Below are 6,414 nucleotides of genomic sequence, written 5' to 3'. Positions count from 1 at the left end.
AAAGGAAAGTTTGCTCCAAACTGGAAAGGTCCATACATTATAAGGAAATTGTTGCCCAAAGGGGCGTTGTACTTGGGAGACATTGAAGGAAATGACCCAGAAACAACTGTCAATGCAGACGCGGTCAAAAGGTATTACGTTTAACCATTCTGCGATGCCAAGATTCTCCGGTTGGTTGACGAAGGCTTTTATTCTCGCTACCCAAACACTTTAACCCTTTGCTAATCCTTTGAGCCGGTTACCTTTCTTTGATTACCCTCTTTGGAACCCGAAAATGCTTGTAAAGAAAAAAGAAAATCAAAAACAAAGTTCCCTAAACTACATTCGACTTGATTCCAAAAGGATACGTAGGCAACCTCTCTCTGGGGTTCAGTCAGACCAAAACAAAAATCCACATTCCCCTCTAAAGTTGAAACTGGGGAAAAAAATTATAGTGGTTTGGCAACGGTTCGCCAGAGAGGTTCCAAAGTTATAATAAAATCCAAACTCTTTTACCCTAAATCCTTCTCAAATTCCTTCTGATCAATCGGTAAAGATGTTCAAAATGGGAGGATGTTGGTTATTTGGATCTGATACAATCAAATGAGAGAAATAAATGAGAGAGTTATCGGTGAAAACCCACACGGGCACCATAAGGTGATGGTGAGCAGAGAAATTGAAAATGAGTGAGTCTTGTTAGTGAAAACTCGCAAAGAGCACTATAAGGCGATAGTAAGAAGAGAAATGAGAGAGGTCAGTTGGTGAAAACCCGCAAAGGGCGCCACTGATCGAAAAAGGGAATCACTTACAACCATCGGCACTGATGAGAGTCCTGGCAAGGTTTCTCGGTTTTGAGATATGGATTATGAAGGGTTTTTATGATATTGGATTGTTGCGCAGATCGGGTATCCAGTCCAAGAAGCATGTCATGTCTATTGAAGTCTGCATGCACTCCAGATAAGTCCTTCTTTCCTTCCCCGAAAGGGACACTTCTCGTTTAAATTCATTATCCTATCCTTTGTTTACTTTGAATCATTTTCGGTCTAATCCTCCCCCGAAACTAATACAAAGAAAAGATGGTAAGATTAGTTTTACAGGTTTCTATTTAACAAAAGTTAAAATTCAAGAAAGGGCACCCAGCCTCGGCAGGTGCATCAAGTCAACCTCGACTGGCCATGATGGCTGATGCCCTAGAGTCAAAATTATTGAAAAGGAAAGAAATCCAAAGTCAAGTGCCCATAAAGGCAAAATAAGGAGAAAAGCCCAAAGCCCCACACGGGTTAACCGTCATGCAGAATTTTGGAAAGTCAAGATCCCTGGGTTTAGAAAAGAGACCGATTTCCAGAAAGCCAGCGAGCAATGGTGATTTTCATCGAAAGAGTTGGGCCGAGATCAAGTGATCAAAACAATCAAGGCCACAAAACCAACCACCACTTCAAACTGACGAATTGTTCTTTGATTTGAAAATAGGAAAACAGGTGCAGTCCAAAACAACCCGGCAAGAAGCAGGTGCAATAAAAGTAAGGCACGCAGAAACCAAAACGGGTATGCAGCAAAAGTTGACCCGAAAAGGGAAGTCCTTTTAAACTCTTCATCATTCTCCTAAATAAATGAAAAGTGAAGTAAAATAAAGAGAGGAAGAAGAAAAATAAAGAAGAAAGAAAAGAAGAAGAAAGATTCAAAATCATGATAGCCTAGGGTCCCCAATCTCTAGCTACGTCTTCCTAACATAGGATTCCATTTCCTAGTCGCTGCTAGCATAACCTGGTAGCCTTTTCCAGTATAGGATCTCACTCCCTAGTTGATCCCCGGCATAACCCGTGGACTTCCCCGGCATAACCCGATGACCTTTTCCAGCATAACCCGATGACCTTTCCTGGCATAACCCGTGGACCTCCCCATCATAACCCGATAACCTTTCCTAGCATAACCCATGGACCTACCCAGCATAACCCGATGACCTTTCCCGGCATGACCCGTGGACCTCCCCAGCATAACCCGAGGATATTTTCCGGCATAACCCGATGACCTTTCCCGGCATAACCCGTGGACCTCCTCGGCATAACCTGTGGACCTCCCCGGCATAACCCGAGGACCTTTTCCGGCATAACCCGATGACACTTCCTAGCATAACCCATGGACCTCCCCGGCATAACCTGAGGACCTTTTCCGGCATAACCCGATAAGCTCTCCCAGCATAACCCGCAGACCTCCCCGACATAACCCGAGGACATTTTCTGGTATAACCCGATGACCTTTCCCAGCATAATCTATGGACCTCCCCGACATAACCTGAGGACCTTTTCCGGCATAACCAGATGACTTTCCTAGCATAACCCGTGGACCTCCCCGGCATAACCCGAGGACCTTTTCCGGCATAACCCGATGACTTTCCCGGCATAACCTGTGGACCTCCTCGACATAACCCGAGGACCTTTTTCCGGCATAACCCGATGACCTTTCCCGGCAGAACCTGTGGACCTCCCCGGCATAACCCGAGGACCTTTTCCGGTATAACCCGATGACTTTTCCGGCATAACCCGTGGACCTTCCCGGCATAACCCGATGACCTTTCCTGGCATAACCCGTGGACCTCCCCGGTATAACCCAAGGACCTTTTTCGGCATAACCCGATGACCTTTTCCGGCATAACCCGATGACCTTTTCTGGCATAACCCGAGGACCTTTTCTGGCATAACCCAATGACTTTCCCAGCATAACCCATGGACCTCCCCGGCATAACCCGAGGACCTTTTCCGGCATAACCCGATGACCTTCCCCAGCATAACCTGAGGACCTTTCTGATATAACCCGGTCATTTTTCCAACATAACCTGGTAATCTTCCCAACTTGGGGCATCCGATCCCCATTTGATTAGATATAGGGTCTCCACTCCCTAATCTCTTTTTCTCAGGGATACACAGTCCCACTTTATTGCTTTAAATAAAGAAATAGTTTAGATTTTGTTGCAATAACTCACGAAATTTTTCTAGTGAAAACTGGGCAAAAAAATTTCGTTCGTTTGTTTGTTTTGGTGTCTGAGCAGATTATACCTCAAGACAGAGGGTTCGAGATAACCAAAAGAAGAAGTCTCAATCCAGAATAAAAGAAAAGAAAGAACAAGAAAAGAAGTGAACTTCAAGTGCAGAAGCGGAGAAAAGATGCGGACTGCTCAAGATATGATTGAAGTCACAAGATTTGCATTCCTGCCTTGATCCGAAAAGCCGAAAAAGAATGAATCAGCGGTTGCAGTTAAACAAGCATCAAGATTCAGATCAAAGTCAGTAGGAAGAACCAGCCAAGACTCAAGATCAAGTCTTAGAAGGTTTATAGATAGGAATCTTGTAACTCATAGTTGATAGGCTTAGCTAGTTTAGCTTTTCATTTTTGATTTTGGTGTAATAAGGAGCTCAGCATACAGAAACAACAGCAATAGTAGTGAAATCACAGTTTCCCGGTAATCCCAGCTATCAAAACTTCCAGAACTACACTGACCTGATTCCTTTATAGCCAAGGATATGTAGGCAACCTCCGAAGCAAGGTTTGGTCAGACTTTTTCAAAAGATGCTTCCCATGGAATTTCAAACGGGCAAAAATCGCTCGTAATTGCTCATTTTATCTTTGCCCGAAAACCCTTCATGTTTCCGAGCAAAGAGGGGCATCTGTGAGCATGTGATTTTTGCCCTATATGAGATACTCCTATAAAATCAAAGAAAATAGATTTTTCCAATTATTTGCCATTTTTATAGGATTTTTCGTTAATTGTTTGCATTTCCGTGCATGTTTACTTTTATTAAAATCATAAAAAATACCAAAAATATCATGCATTGCATTTATATTTTGTGTTCACATTTTAGGATTAATTGATTAATTAATTGCTTTATTAAAACAAAAATCACAAAAAATACCATTCATTTTACATTTTTAGCTTTTAATGCTAGATTAGTAATTTCCTCTTCATTAATTTAGGATTAACTAATTTTTGTAAATATTAAAATTAGATAATTAGTTTAATTTTGCAAATTAGATTAATTTAGGATTTTAATTAATTAAAGAAAGGAGAAAGAAAACAAAGAGAAAAAGAAATATGGAAAAGATTTTATCTTAGTGTATTAGGTCAAATTTCAATTAGCCCAAATACAATTCCCAATTTCGCCCAGGCCCAAAAACCAGTCGACCCGGTCCAATTCCCCCAACTAAACCAAACGGTGCCGTTTTGGTAACGCTCAATCTCAGCCTTTGATCTTTTTTGATTGGATGGCTGGGAACAAACCTTTTCCCTCCCTTATAAATGTCTGAATGGACCCCCTAAACCCTAAAGACCTCATTCAATTTCTCTTCTATCCCACTCTAACTAACCATAGCCGCCCCCAAACCCCTCACCGTCTCCGCCGTCCTCTGCAGCCCGAAAATCACCCACGGCGGTGGCACCACTCCAAATCACCTCAAAACTTCACCCACGTGATCTTCATCTACCTCTCATCTCATATCCCTTTGTGGATTCCTTCAAAACTCGTCAGACCTCTCCAAATTTTGGATCTAAGAAGTTAACTTACACAACCCCCAAATTTGTCTGCCTAGACCACTCCAAAACCCAACCAAATCACTACCTCATACTCCTCACCTCACCCTATTCATCATTCCACCATCAATTTGACCCAAAATCCCCCACCAAATTCCCCAAATCTAGATCTAGAACAACAAATAGAAAACCCTAGTTTGTCCTCTTCTTGATTTTTTTCCGAGCTTTCAAGACTCGATTTGATCGAAACCTACGCTAATTGATTGTTCTCAGCGAGAACGATGGATTAGCGTTATTTTTGGTCTATTTCAAAGATTTTTTGGGTTTGCCGGAGTCCTTTCAAGCCAACCATCCTATTGTTTGTGTTAGGTATACCTGTTATCCTTTTTTCGCTCTTTTTCTTTCTTCTGTGCTTTCTTTCTTCCTCTTTCTGACTAGCATGTGCTCGGCCATTGTGTTTAGTTGAGGCCATTTGATTAATCAGTGCTTATTTGGAATCCAATGACTAGGTTTAGCCTTAAACACCTTTCAAGACTGTTTGTTTGAAGTAATAACCTAATTAGTTTAATTACTTATTAATTAGTTTAATTGCATGAGTTGTTAATTTAATCAAATTTAGGTTAATTAAGTTAGCTATTAACTTTTGTTGCATCACTGCTTCTGTTTTTAATTGTTGTTTTTTATTTTATTTTTTGTTGTTTTGGAATTCAGGTTTATTTGCTTTTATAGAGTCAATTAGCTAAGTGTCCTGATTCAGTCATTAGCTTAGGTTTTAATTAGGATATTTGTTTTAGCTAGGTTGCCTTGATTTAGTCTTAGTCAGCTGATTTTTAATCTTTGAATGGTTTAAAAGTTGAAAAGGTAATAACAAAGGTTTAAGCGGGTTAATTGAAAACTAAATCAGGGGGGTCCAAGTCTAGAATTGCCTAGAAGATTCTAGAAGGGGGCTAATGAGTAAATCAAACAATCTGAATTTAGGTCTAAATTGGTTGAAACTGAAATATTTAGTAAATGTAAGGGTAAAATTGGGTTTTATATCGGGTAAATATCAGAAGGTTCTAGGTCTTTGCACAACTGTCCCCATCCTTAGCATGAAAATGTTGATATTGGGTGGGAAAAAGGACAGACAGCTGTAAAAAGATGTTGTACTATTCTGAAATTTCAAAATTTAGGTTAGAATATTCTATTTTGATGCCTTCTTTGTGCACTCTATAAAAAGAAAAGCATTCACTCATACTCACAGACCATCATCAGCATTTTTAGCATAAAAAAGTTCTGAAAACACACTGATTAGAGATCTGAGCCCTAAAAAATACACAAAAAAAAGGTTTCTACATTACTAGATTATTTCTGATCTTTCTCTTTTAGCAAAAAATTTAGAAAATCTCTGCTGGATTTCTGGGTTAAATATGGTTTGAATCAAGGCTTATTGTTGCTTATATTTGCTATTATTTTTATTAGTTTGATGTGCTGAACCCTTACTCCATTTTGCCTTGTTTTGATATCCAGGTACTCTTTTCAACCTTTAAATGATCAGAGAAGTTGGGAGCATGTATCTATGTGTTGTAATGAAATTTGTGTTTATTTAAATGTTTAAGGCTCATATAGATGTTTGTGTAAAATGGGACTGAATACCTTATATGTTGGATCTTCAATTCTTTTGTGGAGACTTTTTTGGGCAAAACTTTTGTTCAAGTACTATGTACTTAGGGATTCCATGTCATTATTTTCAGCTGTGTTTGAATAATCCTTATTTTGAATTATGTGTTGCCTCATGACAGGATTAGCTGATTCAATGTCCTATTAGTTTAATTGATATTTGTTAGAATGGGTTGTATATGCTTTGTAAAATATAAATTTTAGTTGGTTAAGAAAGTTGGGAATTTAAATTTAGATTAGTTCATGAATGAGTT

The 6,414-nt window shown here is 39.5% G+C and overlaps 1 long non-coding RNA gene across 1 annotated transcript; it reads left to right on the top strand.

The window, feature by feature from the left end:
- The first annotated feature begins 5,754 nt into the window (after positions 1 to 5,754).
- On the top strand, positions 5,755 to 6,149 carry LOC104249114 (uncharacterized). The gene is made up of 2 exons (XR_716636.1): positions 5,755 to 5,828; positions 6,011 to 6,149. It is a non-coding gene; the product is annotated as an uncharacterized lncRNA (long non-coding RNA).
- Positions 6,150 to 6,414: the final 265 nt, after the last annotated feature.

This window comes from Nicotiana sylvestris, chromosome 9 (assembly GCF_000393655.2).
Source record: "Nicotiana sylvestris chromosome 9, ASM39365v2, whole genome shotgun sequence".
NCBI classification, from domain to species: Eukaryota; Viridiplantae; Streptophyta; class Magnoliopsida; order Solanales; family Solanaceae; genus Nicotiana; species Nicotiana sylvestris.
This window is presented reverse-complemented; position numbering and strand designations above follow the sequence as displayed.